Genomic DNA, 19194 nt, shown 5'->3' with positions numbered 1-19194 from the left:
CCACTGTCCCTTTTCTAAACCTTCCTTCTACAGACCTGGCAAGCTGACGGCATATCTGAGACTACATCAAACTGGCTAACACTTTGACCCAACCCAAACTGGGGATCCAGTTTGATCTCACTGGATATCCCCAGAGACTCCACCCCACCCAACTTATGAGCCCACCCAAGCTGCTTTTCCATATGAAGGGCTGGTCTTGGCTCATACAACTTCCTGAAATCCTATCAAACAAGCAGTAGCTGGCCTCAGTGAGACACAGGGCCTTAACTAGCACCTTACATTCATAGTCTGGCTTTGCCTGGGAATCTCCAAGACCATAACAAGCAGCAGCCATCTCAGATATGCAGGGTGGCCCTAAGCAAAACACAAATGGGGGCTGACCTTAGCTTATACCTCCTGGGAAACCCCAGGGCCAGTGAACCCAGCTGATAGCTACAAACCACGTTGGAGCACCACCACCCTATCCCTGCATAATTGATCCTCCACAGAGGGCTGCGGTTGGTGGTAAGTGGTCACAGTTAGCCCTTGCAGCTCACTGGCCTGTGTAAATCCCCCTATTGATATGCCAACAGCAACCAAGGCTCAACTACAAGAGGAGAGTGTACTCAGTCCACACAAAGGGCATCCTCGAATACCCATCCATCTTGGGTGATAGGGGAGGCTGTGCCACTGGACCCTACAGGACACCTACTATGTTACACCACACTACCAAGGCACAGAATCAAAGCAGCCCTACCTAATTCATAGAAACAAACACAGGGAGGTTGCCAAAACGAGGAGACAAAGATACATGGCCCATATGAAAGAACTGATCAAAACTCCAGAAAAAGAGCTAAACAAAATGGAGATAAGCAATCCATCAGATGCAGAGTTCAAAACACTGGTTGTAAGGATGCTCAAGGAACTTAATGAGGAACTCAACAGCATAAAAAAGATCCAGTCAGAAATGAAGGACACACTAATTAAAATAAAGAACAATTTACAGGGAAACAGTAGGGTGGATGAAGCCAAGAATCAAATCAATGATATGGACTATGAGGAACCAACAAACAACCAATCAGAACAAGAAGAAGAAAAAAGAATCCAAAAAACTACCATAGTGTAAGCAGCCTCTGGGACAACTTCAAGAGGTCCAACATTTGCATCATAGGGGTTCCAGAAGAAAAGAGCAAGAAACTGGAAATCTATTTGAAAAAATAGTGAAAGAAAACTTCCCTAATTTGGTGAAGGAAATAGACACACAAGTCCAGGAGCACAAAGAGTCTCAAAACAAGATGGATGCAAAGAGGCCCATTAGTCACTAGTCATGACTTTAAATTTAGTCATCAAAACATAGGGGTTGTAGTTCTGTGAAGAAATGCCATCGGTATTTTGATAGGGACTGCACTGCATCTGTAAGTTGTTTTGATTAGTGTGGACATTTTAATGATGTTGAGTCTTCCTATCCTTCCATATATTTGTACCTTCTTCAATTTATTCTTAGGAGACGGCAGGAAGATTTGAGTTTTGAAAACAATCACTCTGGCTATGGAGTAAAGTCATTTCTGACTCCTGCCTGAAGTTCTAACCATACCATTCTCAAATTGTTTTCTTCCTACTAGGAATGATGTCTACCTGATGAATTACCACTGTTTCTTCAAAGTGCAGCTCTTCAGTAAGGCCTTTGCTGATAACCTACTAGAATTCATTACTCCTCTGCAGCACTTCATTTATATTTCACTTACAGTCACTTGTAGAAGTTAACTCACATATATGTCAGTATCATTTTCTAAATCAATCCTTTTCATCTTGGGATAACCACAGGCCCTAACATATTATACAGTAAGCCCCCATCTAACATCATCAATAGATTCTACAGTTTTAAGTGAACAATGTATAGTAACACCAAGTTTACCGTAGGCTAACTGACATAAACAAGTTAGGTTCTCGAAGGCATCTCATCGTTACAATGAAATGATCCTGAATGAAATGGAGTCATTCAAGGACCTGATGTACTGAGTAATTTCTCAACCACTTTTTTATTAACTGAATGCTATACTTTGCATTTTTCAGTATTTGTTATGCAAAACCTGCAAAATGTTATAAGGATCTGTCATCAAGCTAATATAGGAAATACAAATCTTTTTTCAGTGACTAACAATGCTTGTTAATTTATTAAATATGAAGAAGTCTACGACTAAAGAAACCTATATTGCTTAGTTTCACCCAGCATTTCCCAAACATATTTGGCCACAGAACCCCTTTGAAATATAACATTTATTAACATACTACTGAAACTATGGGAAATGATGCTAAATGATGGTAGCCATTTTAGCTTTCTTCACATTTTAACACAAGTCATTTTTTTAATATATATATTTTTTTAAATATATTTATTGATTATGCTATTACAGTTGTCCCATTCCCCCCCCCACTCCACTCCATCCTGTCCACCCCCTCCCTCCCACATTCCCCTATAGTTCATGTCCATGGGTCATACTTGTAAGTTCTTTGGCTTCTACATTTCCTACACTATTCTTACCCTCCCCCTGTCTATTTTCCACCTATCATTTATGCTACTTATTCTCTGTACCTTTCCCCCCACTCTCCCCCTCCCGCTCCCCTACTGACAACCCTCCATGTGATCTCCATCTCTATGGTTCTGTCCCTGTTCTAGTTGTTTGCTTAGTTTGCTTTTGTTTTTGTTTTAGGTGTGGTCGTTAATAACTGTGAGTTTGCTGTCATTTTTACTGTTCATATTTTTTATCTTCTTTTTCTTAGATAAATCCCTTTAACATTTCATATAATCAGGGCTTGGTGATGATGAACTTCTTTAACTTGACCTTATCTGAGAAGCACTTTATCTGTCCTTCCATTCTAAATGATAGCTTTGCTGGATACAGTAATCTTGGATGAAGGTCCTTGCCTTTCATGACGTGGAATACTTCTTTCCAGCCCCTTCTTGCCTATAAGGTCTCTTTGGAGAAATCAGCTGACAGTCGTATGGAACTCCTTTGTAGGTAACTGTCTCCTTTTCTCTTGCTGCTTCTAAGATTCTCTCCTTCTTTTCATCTTGGCTAATGTAATTATAATGTGCCTTGGTGTGTTCCTCCTTGGGTCCAGCCTCTTTGGGACTCTCTGAGTTTCCTGGACTTCTTGGAAGTCTATTTCCTTTGCCAGATTGGGGAAGTTCTCCATTATTTTTTCAACTCAGTTTTCAATTTTTTGTTCTTCCTCTTCTCCTTCTGGCACCCCTATAATTCAGATGTTGTAATGTTTAAAGATGTCCTGGAGGTTCCTAAGCCTCTCCTCATTTTTCTGAACTCTTGTTTCTTCATTCTTTTCTGGTTGGATGTTTCTTTCTTCCTTCTGGTCCACACCGTTAGTTTGAGTCCCAGTTTCCTTCACCTCACTATTGGTTCCCTGTACATTTTCCTTTGTCTCTCTTAGCATAGCCTTCATTTTTTCATCTAGTTTTTGACCAAATTCAACCAATTCTGTGAGCTCAATTCTTTGAACTGTGCATCTGATAGGTTGGCTACCTATTTGCTGTTTAGTTGAATTATTTCTGGAGCTTTGAAGTGTTCTGTCATTTGGTTTTTTTTTTTTTTTTTTTTTTTTTTTTTTTTTTGTCTTGGTGCTTCTGTTGCCTAAAGGGGCAGAGCTTTAGGTGTTCCCCGGGCAGGATAACGCTGGTCGCTGCGCTGTGACGCTGTACATGGGGGAGGGGCCGAGAGGGAGTAACAATGCCTGCTCCACTCTCTGCGGGATTTCAGTCACTCCCTCCGTTACCCACAATCAAATTGGGCCCCTCTGGTGCTGGTTCCCGAGTGGGTGGGCTTGTGCACACCCTAGGCCCCTGTGGGTCTCTCAAATGACCTCTCCTGTGAGGCTGGGAGTTTCTCCAGCTGCCGCCCCAACCCCCATGGGCGTTTTCACTCAGAGGTTTGAGGCTTTATTTCCCCACGCTGGAGCCCTGGTTCCCGCCGTTCATCCTGGTTTATCTGTGCGTGAATGTGGGGTGGCGGGGTGCTACCCACCGCTCTGCCTGCCCCGTTCTCCGCCACTCTGAGTCTGGCCCCCTCGGTTTATCTGTGCGAATGTGGGGCCCCAGGATCTGCTAGTGGTCAGACTGCCTGCCCCATTGGTCCCACACTCTACCAGTCTCGGTCCTGCCATGGCAACGCGAGTCCTCTCCGCCAGGCTGCCCATCTCTGCCCCTCCTACCGGTCTGGATGAATGTTTACTTTTTATCTACTTGGTGTCAGACTTCCTTGCCGTTTAATTTTCTGTCAGTTCTGGTTGTGCGAGGAGGCACGGTGTGTCTATGCCGCCATCTTGGTTCTCAACCGTCTTTGAAACCATTAACTTGATCCTCTGCTTCATTCAACCTGCTGTTGATTCCTTCTATTGTGTTCTTCATATCAGGTATTGTATTATTCACTTCTGACTCACCCTTTATGGTTTCTATGTCCTTTTTCATTCTTTTGAGCATCCTTATAACCATTACTTTGAACTACATCTGATAAATTGCTGGCCTCCATTCATTTAGCTCTTTTTCTGGAGAATTCCCCAGCTCTTTCATTTGAGGCCTATTTCTTTGTCTCCCCATTTCTGTTGCCTTTGTATTTGTTTCTATATATTAGGTTGATCTGCTAGGACTCACAGTCTTAGCAGGATGGTCTTATGTAGTAGGTGTCCTATGAGACCCAGTGCACAGTCTCCTTGATCACCTGAGCTGGGTGCTCCAGGAATGACCCTTGTGTAGGTTATGTGGGCCCTTCTGTTGTAACTGAGTCTGCACTGCTATTGGCCCATTCATGTGTGAGGTCAACCCTCAGGCTGATGACTGACTGTGAGTGTACAAGCTGCTGTGCAGACACTGACCTCACTAAGTGAAATTAGCCTCAGCAGGGTCCGGTGCCTGTCAAAATCTCCCTTTGGACATGCCACTTGTGATACTGTTCTGAGTCATCTGAAGCTGGCCACTGGGTATGTTGGATCTGGACCCTCTTGGGTGTGACTCTGGTGCAGTCCAATGTTAGATGCTGACTGTGACTGGCCCTGAGCAACCTGTTTTGAGCTACAAAGCAATTCAAAGTTTATGGCTGCCTCTGCTTGGGTCTTAGTGTGCATGAGAAGGACCAAGCTGTGCACCAAGGCAGGCTTTTACCAGAACCAGGCCCAGGGGAAGGTCAATAAAAGTCCAAAGCACCCCTAGATCTACCTGCACCTGCCTCAACCTGCTGGCTGCCTGATAGGCTCAGTCACTGAAAAAGCTTCTTGTGGTAATCAAGTTGCATAAGGTACGTTCTGAGTCACAAGCTAGGGGCAAGTGCTATTCACCAGATTAATACAGGTTCAAATTCAGTGCCAGTGCTTGGTCTAAGGCCACTCAGCAAATGTCCCTGGGTATAATGAGTCTAGCTGCCACTGCCAGGTGCCCACAGCCCTTTAAGGTGGAGTGAGGTCTGAGGGAGCTGTCAGGATGAGGGCAGCAGAGTTTATCAGACCCAAATAGACAAAGATTTGGCCCTATAAAGGGAGGGCTCTGAAGTGATTGAGCGTCTGACCAAAAACTGGCCCCCATCCTAGAGCTACACAACTCAAGTCTGTCCTAGATTGTGCCAGAAGCCCAAGCTCAACAAAGTGAGGCAACAGAGATTCCACAGGATAGGTCTATTGCATTCCCCCAGGCTGATGCCATAAGCATAGTGCTCCACTGAAGAAAATGATGTCAGTTCAGGGGTGAAGGAGAGTGACTCAGCATAGGGGTGCCAGTCGCTATCCCTTCAGCTCTGCCCAGAGCCACAAACCCCAGTCTCTCTTCACATGACTCAAATACACTCCATACTCCCTCCACCAGAGCACAGGATGAATGTCTGTGAACGAGAGTTTGTGTGTTAGCCCTTAAAGAGAGTGCCTATGTCTTTAGCTGACTCCCTTCTCTCCCTGTCAGAGAGAATCCCAACTGATTTTCACAGCCAGATGTTACGTGGGCACCTCTTCCAGCTCTGGTGCTCAGGGCTGGGAAGCCCGGCATGGGGTTGAGACACTCCTCAGGGACAACCTTTGCAGCTAAGATATCCCTCTGAAGCCTACTGTGGGAGCAGGGCCAGCAGTTTTTGCTTCTCCACCCTTCCTACCAGTCTCAATGTGGCTTCTTCCGTGAATCCTTGGTTATAAGACTTCTATTCAGCCAGTCTTCAGTTGATTATTCATATTGTTTGTTCTATATTTTAATTGTAATTCCAGTTTGGTCCTGGAAGGAGGTGAGTGTAACATCCACCTTGTCCCCAGTTATCTTGGATATCTCCAGGATCCTCTTTCATCACGTAAGTTATGGATGGGATCACCATGCAAAACAGACCTATCCTACATTAATTAGTTGCTTATCATATAATTACTTGCTCAATTAATTTTGAAATCTGGTGCAAGTTCACAATAGCATCCCTACCTGCTCTAACAGCTTAATTCATGCTGATTCTGGAAGAAGAAAAAAAAAAATCCAGCCTTTATTGGCAATAAAAAGTTCTTCAGTCTCCTTGTAATTAGTTTTTTTTTTTTTTTTTTCCAATGCAGCAATTAAATTCAATGCTTTGGCATGAATGCTAGTCAAACTGAGACCTATTCCTACTACAATTTACACTAAATAATGTTGAAAAGATGTTTTTTTTTTTAATAACAGTTCTTTATTACATGGATTCAGATACAGAGCAGATAATCATATTCCCTGACATTTAACAATCACATTCAATTAAGAGCCTGTTAGTGTATTCCTCAACACTCTAACTCTAAGGGGCTTCCTTAGAATTCCCTTTTCAAAGCCTTGCACAAGGAAGACATTAAGTACCAAGATTGTTGTTAGCAGTTTTATTTCACCATCTTCATCATCATCAATACACATGCAGTTTCTTCCTTCTATGTATATGACATTGTTAAATGGGTGCTACACCCTGCCTATGGTACAAAGTTTATAAACACAATATACCAATACAAAGTTGAAGCCTTTAAAAAGAGTGTAGTAACAACTAGGAGATAATTAAATCTGTAGTATTGATGGCATCCATGAAACAGGTTCAGAAACACATAAACTCAAACACTAAATGTTTCACTTGGGAAGGAGTAAAAGAACAACTTTTTATGTGCTGCTAAAGGGTTTTCTAAGTTGCTCCAAGTTTACTTTCTTTCTGCTATCTTTAAATACTACAAAGCACTGTGAGTAGCATCACTCTGTGCACTGCCATAGGAGATCCCAGAGCCATGACAGACTGTGATGAGACTGGTGGACAGTTCAGCGAGACACTGGATACTGCCCATTGGCACTCGGTTATTCTATATCTAAATATGTTCTATTAAAACCTTGTTCCTTGGAGATTTCACTAAGTAGTTGGATGTAATCTGTATTTGGAATACTAAGGTGGCTTCTTTTCAGTTGGTTGATCTTTTCACCAGAAGAATTTTTCAAGGAAGCCAAGTACATCATGAAGAATATCCTACTGTATTTGTTAAAGAAATGTGGTTCTCTGGAGAAATATTACTGAATTTGGCAAGAAATTTCTCAGCAGCATTTCTCTTGGCTTGTTTTTATGATGCTCCCTTTCCAGTTTCCATAAATGACTCTAGCCTGCAAATTGTGGTATATTCTCTCTTATGGGCAGATCCTCCCTCCTGGGAAAGGAAATATATTAGGAAATCTCCACCCATGATGAATAGCCAATTCCTATAATGAACCAACAGGATTAAGCTGGTTCTCTGGTTGTTTGGAAGGGTCAGGCATATTAAGGGGTAAGGAACTGCAAAGCAAATACTTGCATTGGCTTTTAAAATGTTTATGGAAGCCTCTGGAACTCTATGTTTAGCCAGCTTCTTACTTGTACCTTCACCTGTGCAGGTTATGTCACCAACAGTTACTCTGAAGGTAAAAGTGGGCATGTGTATTTCCATATTGGAGCTTTCACATCCATAAACAGGGATGGTCTTGATCTTCATGCCATATTCGTGTAACACCTGAATTGGTGTTTTCCCTGGTTTAGCCGTAATCATCTTCCCCAAACTGAAGGTCCTGCTGTCCTCACTCTCCAGTGGCAGGGCCACATTGCAATGCTGGCTCAGGGACATGGCAAGAAGGAAGGGCTTGGCAGCGGGAGGAAGAGCTATGCTGATCGACATCCTTGCTCCTTAGGGTGGCTGTCCTGAGAGAAGCACTCCAGAGCCGCCGCCACCACCCACTCTTCCCCAACTCTCCTCCCTTTCTCCAGCCCCCAAGTTCTCTGCTCCCCTGCGTCCCTCTAGTGAAGGGAACAGGCAGGGGCTGACTTTTTTTGTTTTTTATATTCATCTGACACTTCAATGCAATTCAAACCACACCTTCATTTAGGCAAGCCCAGCTCTTCTATTTTAATTTACGTGTGGCCATTTTCAAATCTGTGACATTCCATTTTTCATTTTATCACTTTTATCACTTTTTTATCACTAATTTTATCACTTTTCATTTCTTTGCTACACTTTCATCTTTGTTGGTCAACTCTCTCCTTTGATTATCCTATTTTGTAAAATGTCACATGGATTTACCATTGGGAGACAGGAGGTTAACAAAACTACACACTTTGCTGCCTGTGCAAGAAATGCGTAAGAGATGTACAGTGACCAATCTCCAACAGACTTTGAGAGAAGTAAGGTCAGTGGTCACTGACCATGTTAAACATCTGTTAATTACATGGTGAGTTGTAAACTGAAGGGCTAGTATTGAAGTTTACATAGTACACAACTACAGTTAACATATGGTAAATGGCATCTGAATTTTGTTGTTAGGGGACTGGCGTATTATTTAAACTGTGGCAACTGAAATTCAAGTATATTAGAAGCCTGCAAAGTGAGAACTGACTGTAAATAGAAAAACATTATCTGGAAAATATTTCCTGTCAAATATGTAATAGGTCTCAAGAAAGACTATTAACATCAATACTACTCTGCTCCAAATTCACTAACAGACATGAAGCAAGAAAGCTAACTCCTTGGTGGTTCAAATATAAAATTAATAAAGTTGGTTTACAAAATTCTAAAACACCTCTCCAAATTCTCAAACTTCAAGATCACAGTTCACTTCAAACTATGCATAAACTAAGAATTCAAAATGGTTTAATCAAGACTGAAAACTTGATAAGGACAGTATAAAAGGAGATCTCATTCCCTCTTCATAGCTTTATTTCCTAACTAAATTACTTTTTAAGATATTAACAACTCTCAATCCTTTAAATGGAATCAAATTCATCATCTTTTCACAATTTTATTCATTTCAAAATTTATGTAAAAGTTACTTAAAATAATTATTTCCACTAAAATTACCTTGACATGAAACTAAAAATTAATAAGCTTGATTTTTTCCATCAAAACAAGAATGACTATCTATCAACTTCCTATAGGTAAATTTAGCATTTGTAATTCATATTTCATGTGCTGTCACTGTACTTTATTAGTAGTATTTTTTAAATGCTACCTGGAATAAAAACCAAAGTTCTAACTTTGCAGTTAGAACTGCAGTTAGGAGCAGTTAGGTTGGATTTTACAAGTATTTATTTCTATGAAATGAAGCAACTTCATTAAGTTCAGAAGTATACTGAACAAAGCCACTAGAAATGTATTATTAAAGACTCAAAGAATGTATCACTTAAGTGTTAAATTTACATTATATACTTTAATGGAAAAAAACCTGCTGAGATAGCTACAAAAACCTAATAAAAATAAGTGTTAAGACTTATTACCAAGTAGAGAGTATAGATGCTCAGTCACTGCTGAGAAAATAGCTTCAAACAAAAATCAGATTCAGCTGGGAAACTATCAACCTAAAATGACTTATTTTCACAACAGTTAAGAAAAGAATTAAGCTATCTAGACATAAAAATGAGAAAGTCATCTTTTGGGGTTTTCTCTCTTTTCTTTCTTTTTTTTTTTTGAAAGATTTTTATTTCTTTTAGACAGAGGGGAAGGGAGAAAGAAAGGGAGAGAAACATCAATGAGTGGCTGCCTCTCACACACCCCCTACTGGGGACCCTGCCCACAACTCAGGCATGTGCCCTGACTGGGAATTGAACTGGCAACCCTTTGGTTCACAGGTTGCCACTCAATCCAGAATCACACAAGCATGGGGAAAAGAAGTCATCTTTGAATATGTGAATAATGTTGCCCTTTTAATCTGAATGTGCAGAATGCTGTATTTACCCTTAAATGTAAACTACAAGAAAGAAGGAAAATATATGTTCCCATGATTCTTTATAATATGTTTGGAACTAATAAACTACACTTTTGTCACCAAGTCTTCCATTCCAAAATGGTGTATAAATTTGGTTACTAGTTTGGAAAACCAGGAACATTTGTAATAAATCCATGATATTCCTCAAGAAAAATATTCTCAGTTCTTCCTAAAATCTATAGCAAATATGAACTATAAATTATAAAAGTTACAACAAGTAAAAGACTTGTTCAATTATTTAAGAGGTAAAGAGGAAATTAGATGTATAATCAGGGCTATGTATTCCTAGCCTTGAATGATTTCTGACTATCATATGGCTAATGGAAAGCCACTGAAGAATTCAAAAGTAGAGGTGTGAGATGATTGCATTAAAAATTTTAAAAGATCATCCTGGAACAACTTGTGTCAAAAAGCAAGAAAGGACTAACAAACTGATTGATATATTAGAAAAGGAAGAAAAAAAAACTAGGTTGAAGAAGATCCCATGGGCTGAACACAGGATAATTGATCAAAATAAATAACAGCAACAGTGAATAATAATACACTCATTTAACAATCAGTACGACCACACTGATACTAAAAAATAAATAAGCACACACAGAAGTAAAATATAAGACAAAGGCTTAAGAGAGCATGAGGGGAAGAAAGGAGATGAAAGAAATACAAGGTCTGTCCAGAAAGTATCCAGCCACATGCCATGAAAAATAGAGGCATTTATTGAAGAAGATACAAGATACAAGAAACACTGTACATAGGACAGTGAAGTCTCTGTCCCCTTAAAGTCGGCACCTTGGGACCTCACACAGTTCTCCCAATCACCGTCAGGTGCCCTGACATATTTTCCTGAATCTCATCAACAACAGTGTGAAATCTCTTCCATTTTAAAAGTGATTTTAGTTTTGGGAAAAGCCAGAAGTTGCAGGGCACCAAATCTGGGCTATAGCAGGGCAGAGTCACCTGGGTGATTTGATGTTTCGCCAAAAAACTCTCCACAAGACATGATGCATGAACGGGTGCACTGTTGTGATGAAGCTGCCAATCACCAATGGTCCATAGCTGTGGCCTTCTGAACCATCCAAATAGTTTCTGTAGAGGCATGTTCAAGCTTCCCCCACCCACCATGGACTAGTACAGTGAGGGCATCATTGTTCACGCATGCGCATTCAAGTCTACTCTCTTTGGCTGTCAGGTTACATACATGTCGCACAAATTGTTCCTGCTATATTAACAATGGTTCGACCTTTTTCCAGACAGACTTCATATATTGTTGTAAAGGATAACAAATGATACAATTATTAAAGGTGATAACTTAAAAATTCATGTTGTAAATTCTAGGGCAACCTCTAAAAAATATACCACACAAAGAAGGAAATGTAAACACTCAAAATGCAACAGTAAATCAGATGCAACCGAATTATAGTAAGAGAGGAACAAAGAATAAATGAGATAAATAAAAACACAAAAATGCCACTTTGGCAGCACATATACTAAAATTGGACTGATATAAAGATTAACCCCTATGTAAGGATGATCACCAACCACCCCTCCCAAAACAAATAACCCACCTGAAACTAATATAATATGGAATGTCAACTGTCACTGAAAAATTTTATGTTTAATTTGTTTTAAAGAAAGGCAAAATGAGGCATGCAGTGCCTCCTTTGAGTGTGTCTGGAGTCTTGGAAGACTGACTACCCTATGTTCTCCTACAAATGGAACTTGAGAGCTTGTTTATAGGTTCTAGCAGGGAAATGCAATTACTCATACACCTTTGACAAAAGAACAGCCCTCTCCCTCTACTGGGGAAAGTCCTCCTCTTCAAGACCAAGCGTACAGCTCTGGGAGGGAAACACATAAAGTGTGTGGGAAGAAGGGGACACCTGCCTCACCAGCCAGATCAGCCAAATCAACCCTGAGAAAATGGTGTAACAAATTTCACAGACCAGTATGGATGGACCTGAAGAACATTATGCTAAGTGAAATGAGCCAGTCAGGGAAAGATAAATACCGTATGTGGAATCTAATGAACAAACTGAACTAATAAGGAAATTGAAGACAGACTCATAGATGGAAAGCAAGATGACAGCTAGTGGGGGAGGGGAGGTTAGGGGGTGGAGTGATTGAGCAAAAAGAAAAAAGGACTCATCACAATCAACAATGTGGTGATTGCTGGGGGAAGGGAAGTATAAGGGGACTAAATGGTAACAGGAAAAAAATACAATAAAGACTAGAAAAATACAATAAAGATTAAAAAGATAAATAATAAATAATAAATGTCACAGCCAAATTGCCCTCACATCCAATAAATTTTTTTTAAATACCAAGATGGAAGACATAAACCCAACTATAGAAGTAATTACATCAAATTTAAACGGAAGAAACACAACAATTAAAAAGTATTAGACTAGGAGAAGAGGCAAGACCCAACTATATAGTATTACAAGAAACACATTTTAAATATACACAGAGATTCCTTGAAAGTATAATGGGAGTGGGAAACATATACCATTCACATACTAAGCAGAACAAACCTGATGTAACTATATTAATGTCAGAAAAAGAAGGTTCAAGGAGAAGAAATATTACAGAAAGTCATTTAGTAATGATCATGATATTTAGATGATTCTAAATATATGACAACTAATTAACACAACTTCAAAATATATGAAGCAAAAAACAACTAAAGTGATAAACATTATGTCTCCAAATGTCACTGCAAATTTATAGCTTTGTCAATAGTTTTAGAACAAGAAGGCAAAACAAAAACTAAGACACAGTAAATTTTAACAACACTATCAACAAACTTTACCTAAGTATTATTTCTAAAAAAAAACCCAAACCAAAAGAAGTATGTACTATACATACTTCTTTTGTTCTATACATACAGTATGTATAGTACACACTTCTTTTATTTATTTATTTTCAGAGATATGGTAAGGGAGGGAGAAAGAGAAAAACATCAATCTGTGAGAGAAACATTGATAGGTAGCCTCTCATATGCCCCCAGCCCAGGAACTTGCCTGTAACCCAGGCACGTGCCTTAACTGGGAATCAAACCAGTGATCCTTTGTTTCACAGGCCAACATTCAATCCACTAAGCCACACCAGCCAGGGTGTTGTTGTTTTTTTTTAAGGTTTTTTAAAATTTATTTTTAGATAGGGGAAGGGAAGAGGAAGAGAGGGAGAAAAACAGTACATATTTCTTTTTAAGTGTACATACAGCAAACACCAAGATATACCCCATGCTAAACCATAAAGAAGCATCAATAGAAATAAAATAATTGAAATAAGTAGAGAAACTTTGACAAGATGGCAGCAGAGGTAAACATAGCTCACCTCCTTTCACAACCACATCAAAATTACAACTAAACTACAGAACCACCATCGTTCACAACCATCAGAAATTGAGGTAAATGAAAGTCCTACAACTATGGAATTAAAGAAGAAACTACAATATGACTGGTAGTAGGGGCAGAGACACAGAACGGGCTAGTCCCACACCCACGAGCGGTGGAGAAAAACCAGGAGGAATATCTCAAGAGGAAGGGGCTCCAGCCCCACACCAGGCCACCCAAGCCCAAGGTTCTAGTGCCAGAAGAAAAGTTGTCATAACTTCTGGCTATAAAAACCAGTGGGGACTGAGCTATGTGGAAGACAGAAACTGCTGGACTCCCCAGCAGTTCCTCTTAAAGAGTCTGTACACTGACTTACTCAGACTCCCTCCCTCTGAGCTCCAGCATGGGAGTAGCAGCTTAAAGGCCCCAGAGATACATGGGGAACAACTGAATTTTCCAGCATCAGGGCAAGAGCTGGGGGGCAGGGCAGCTTTCCTTCCAGACAGAAGTCCTCCTCCTGGCTGATGTGGCTCAGTGGGTTGAGCACCAGCCCGCAAACCAAAGGGTCACCACCAGCCAGGTCCCCAGTGGGGGCACATGAAAGGCAACCACACATTGATGTTTCTCTCCCTCTCTTCCTCCCTTCCCCTCTGTCTAAAAAGAAATAAATAAAATCTTAAAAAAAAAGAAAAGAAGAAGTCCTGGCACAGGTCATTGTTCCTTTTCTAAGTCCTCCTCCTCCACAGAGCCATCAACCTGGCTCATACTGTTTGTCCTACCCTAGTGATTTCCTGAGGCCCTGCCCCACCCAAATTTCAGGCCCACCCAAGCTGTTTCCAGTGGCTTTTCCATATAAATGACTTCTCTTGGCCCATGCTTCAGGTTTTCCTCAATTCTATCAAACAAGCAGCATCTGGCTTCGGCAAGCCCTGTAACTGTCTTTAACTGACCCCATGCCCAGCAGTAGCAGCAGCTGGCATTGGTTCACAGCTTGGCCTCACCTGGGCTGGGCACCTCAAGGCCCAGCACAAGTAGCAGCCATCTGCAGGTCGCTTTGTAGCTTAAACTGTGTGACCTATGACAGAACATAGGCGGTGGATGACCTTGAACACAACAGCAGCAATCAAGACACAACTACAGCAGCAGAATGTACACAGCCCACACAGTGGGCGCAACTCAAGTACCCAGCTTATATAATTGGGGAGACTGTGCCACTGGACCCTACAGGAAAACTACTACATTAGGCCACTCTACCAAGCCAGGAAGATGTAATAGCTCTACCGAATACATAGTTACAAACACAGGGAGGCTGCCAAAATGAGGAGACAAAGAAACATGGCCCAAATGAAAGGACAGAACAAAACTCCAGGAAAAGATTTAAAATGGAGACAAGCAAGCTACTAGATGCAGAGTTCAAAACACTGGTCATAAGGATGCTTAAGGAACTTACGACCTCAACAACATAAAAAAGATCCAGCCAGAAACAAAGGATACAGTCATTAAAATAAAGAACAATTTACAGGGAATCAACAGTAGAGTGGATGAAGCCAAGAATCAAATCAGCAATTTGGAATATAAGGAAGTAAAATCAACCAATCAAAACAGCAAGAAGAAAAAAGAATCCCCCCCCCCCCAAAATGAGGAAAGTGTAAGGAGCCTGTGGGACAACTTGAAGTGTACCAACATTCACATCATGGGGGTGCCAGAAAGAGAAGACAGCAAGAAATTGGAAATCTATTTGAAAAAATACTAAAAGAAAATTTCCTTAACTTGATGAAGGAAATAGACATACAAGTCCAGGAAACATAGAGTTGCAAACAAGATGAACCCAAAGAGGCCCACCTCAAGACACCTCATAATTAAAATGCCAAAGGTTAAAGACAAAGCAAGAATCTTAAAAGCAGCAAGAAAAAAGGAGTTATCTACATGGGAGCCTCCGTAAGACTGTCAGCTGATTTCTCAAAAGAAACTTTGCATGCTAGGAGGGATTGACAAGAAATATTCAAAGTGATGAAAAGCAAGGACCTACAACCAAGATTATTCTTCCCAGCATAGCTATCATTTAGAATTAAAGAAAAGGTAAAGAGATTTCCAGACAAGAAAAAGCTAAAGCAGTACATCACCACCAAACCAGCGTTAAATGAAATGTTAAAGGGTCTTTAGGAAGAGGAACAAAAATATGAACAATAAAATGGCAACAAATACATATCTATCAAAAATTGAATCTAAAAAACAAACAGAACAGAAACAGAATTGTAGAGACTGAGGGCATTTTAATGGTTGCCAGATGGGAGGCAGTGAGGGGGATGGGCAAAAGGAGTGAACGAATTCAGAAGTGCAAATTGGTAGTTACAGAATGGTCGTGGCGATGTAAAGTACAACGGAGGAAATAGAGTAGCCAAAGAACATACATGCATGACCCATGGACATGGCCAGCAGTGTAGGAACTGTCTGAGGGAGTGGGTGGGATGGGTGGAGGGGGACAAAGAGGGAAAACTGGGACAACTGTAATAGTATAATCAATAAAATATTTTAAAAAAGAAGAGAGGATATATTCACTGACCTCAGCAATAATAAACCAAACATAATAAAAACACCAATATCTGTACACTAAACGTGCTTCTCAATAAACCATATATAATTTTTTTTTTTTTAAATCACACATCCCAGGCCAGGTACTCAGTTAATTAAAGTATTATCCCAATACGCCTGGGTTGCAGGTTTGATCCCAGGGAACACAAAAGAATCAACCAATGAATACATAAGTAAGTGGAACAAGTTGATGTTTCTCTTTCTTTCCCTTCCTCTCTAAAACCAATTTTTTAATAAAGGTTTTAAAAATCACAGAGAAAACATATTTTGAACTAAATGATAGTGAGAACAAAACTTTTGAGAATTTTTGAGAAGTTATCAAATCAAGAAGCTAGGAAAAGAGAGCAAAGCAATCCCAAAAGAAGTCAGAAAAAAATAATATATTTTAAAAATCAATTAAAACAATAAATGGAAAACAAAAATTTCAACAAAAGCAAAAGTTGATTCTTTTAAAATATCAATATAATTAAAAGGCCTCTAGCTAGACAAATCAAAGAAAAAAATAAGTCACCAAATGACAATATCAGGAATCAAAGAAGGGACATAAGGACACATCTACAAACATTAAAAGGATAAGAGAATATTATAAATAACTTGGATAATAAGTTCAACTACTTAAGGTTAAATGAATGAATGCTCAGAAGACATAACCCACCAAAAATAAAACAAAAAATTTAAATTCCTGTATCTATTTTAAAACTCAAATAACTGACCTCTCACAAAGAAAATACCAGGCATAGATAGGTTAACTGGCAAAAATACCAAACACTTAAGAAAGACATAATAGTAATCTTACCCAAACTTGTAAAAAGATTAGTAGGAAGAAATATTTACAAACTCAATTTATAAGGCCAGCATTACCCTGACACCAAAACCAGAGACAGTAAAAGAAAACAAAGTTTCTAATCGATATTATACATCAGCATAGATATAAAAATTCTTATCAAAACATTATAACCTTAATCCAGGAATTTGAAAAGTATTACCCACCATAATCATATGGGACTTACTACAGGAATTGGTTTAATATTAAAAAATGAACTTTAAAAAAATGGGCAAAATACTTGAACAGTCATTTCTCCAAAGATACAAATGGCCAATAAGCATATGAAAAGATGCTCAGTATCACTATTCAGGAAACACAAATTAAAATGACAGTGGGATACCACCTCATACTCATTAGGATGGCTAATATCAAAAAAACAGAAAGGCTGTAGAGAAATTTTAAAATCCTGAGGCACTGGTAGTAGGAATGTAAAAAAGATACAGCTGCTGTGGAAACTACATGGTGGTTCCTCAAAAAAATTAAAAATATAATTACCATTTGATCCAGTAATTCCACTTCTGAGTACATATTCAAAATAACTGAAAACAGGGTCTTGAAGAAATGCCTGTACACCAATGTTCATAGCAACATTTTTACAATGGCTAAAACATGAAAGCAACCCAAGTGTCCACTGACAAATGAGTAAATAAACAAAATATGGTATATATGTACAACGGCATATTATTCAGCTTTTAACAGGAAACTACCTTTGACACATGGTACAACATGGATAAAACTTGAGGACATTATACTAACAGAAATACAGAAAGTAAAATGGTAGTTGCCAAAGACTGGGGATAGGGAGGAATGGGGAATTACTGTTTAATGTGTATAGCGTTTCAGTTTTACAAGATAAAAACAGAGGTATGCAGATGAATGATGGTGATGGTTGCACATTATAAATGTTTTTAACACCACTGAATTGTACACTTAAAAAGGATAAGATGATAAATTTTATGTGTATTTTACTATTATTCTTTTTTTAACAGCAAAATTAAGTTTTTTCAGACATACAAAAGCTGGAAGAATTCAGCAGCAGCAGTAGCACGCCAGCAGGACAAGAAGTACTAGGAAAGTCCTTCAGGAAGAAGTAAAATGACATTAAACAAGAATCAGGGTTTACCCAAAGAAATGAAGAGTACCAGAAATGTAAATATCTGAGTACCAATTATAAATGTATTGCTTCTCAACTCTAAGTTTACTCTTCTCTGCCTTGCTTTCTGATACTGGAGCTGGCACCTATAAATATTTCTCCTTGCCCGCTGGCACGTTAACAACCTTTATCGGCAGATGGCACTGAAGGAGCAACCCAGAAGGAAGGGGGGTTTTCTTCTCATTAAACTGTGCTCTAAACTGCTTGCTCCAGTGGAGGCTAGCGGCATGCAAGACACCCAATGACCCTCTCCCCAGGCACCAATTTCCCACAAGTCTCCAATGACACACACACAACCATAGGGTTTCCTAGAAAGTTCTGCCAGCACCCCAGAGGGTGTGAGTCTTCCGAGAGATTTATGCCAGTGCCCCGAGCTGTCTTCTTAGCCTGGTTCAGCAAGGGGCTTCCCAGCGACTTTTCTCAGCACCCCAGAAAGGAGGTTTCCTGCTTGCCAACAAAAATCTGCAGTACTTCAAACTTGTCCGTTATCCAGTGGAACACACTCTCTCCAACAAAATCTGAATCTCAGCCTTCAAGCTGAGAGATGGAGCATCTTTCATAATTGTTCCATCCCTGCTACTCTGCCTCAGCCCTAGAGATAGTAGGTAATATTCTACCTGCTGTTCTGTATACTCTAAAGTTCTCTTTTCCTCTTAGGGTTAATTCTCTGTAACTGGTTAATAATTCTTCATTTTAACTTTCCCTAGTCAAATCACTGTGAGGTTCCTGACCTCTGATTAATAAAGGACTGGTACTGGCAGTGATCACAATGGATATACTCACAAAGATGGGATTTGAAGATTGGCTTGGTTGTGTCCTTGGGCTTACACATAGGGCTCAAGCAGAAGATAGGATGCTAATAATCCCTGGCATGCAGTGGCTTCAGAGTAATCCAGCTATCACCTGTAACTGATTGTGATGAAGTGCCAACTGAAGCAAGTGCCTTGGGGACCCAAATGGCTGTAGCATTTGACTGTTAAAACAGTAATGACGACTACAAGGTCTCTTATGTGAGATGGATTCTCTAAGGGGTCTTGAGCAGTTACAGAAAAAAATA

The 19194-nt window shown here is 39.8% G+C and overlaps 2 protein-coding genes and 1 pseudogene across 15 annotated transcripts in view; 1 reads left to right on the top strand and 2 right to left on the bottom strand.

Moving 5' to 3' along the window:
* The window catches only part of SFPQ (splicing factor proline and glutamine rich), a 296926-nt gene that overhangs the window by 179738 nt on the left and 97994 nt on the right, over positions 1-19194 (top strand). The window lies entirely within an intron of this gene.
* ZMYM4 (zinc finger MYM-type containing 4) overlaps positions 1-19194 on the bottom strand; it is a 128378-nt gene that overhangs the window by 80109 nt on the left and 29075 nt on the right. The window lies entirely within an intron of this gene.
* LOC112299343 (interferon-inducible double-stranded RNA-dependent protein kinase activator A pseudogene) lies at positions 7063-8630 on the bottom strand (annotated as a pseudogene).

This window comes from Desmodus rotundus, chromosome 3 (genome assembly GCF_022682495.2).
Source record: "Desmodus rotundus isolate HL8 chromosome 3, HLdesRot8A.1, whole genome shotgun sequence".
Lineage (NCBI taxonomy): Eukaryota > Metazoa > Chordata > Mammalia > Chiroptera > Phyllostomidae > Desmodus > Desmodus rotundus.
This window is presented reverse-complemented; position numbering and strand designations above follow the sequence as displayed.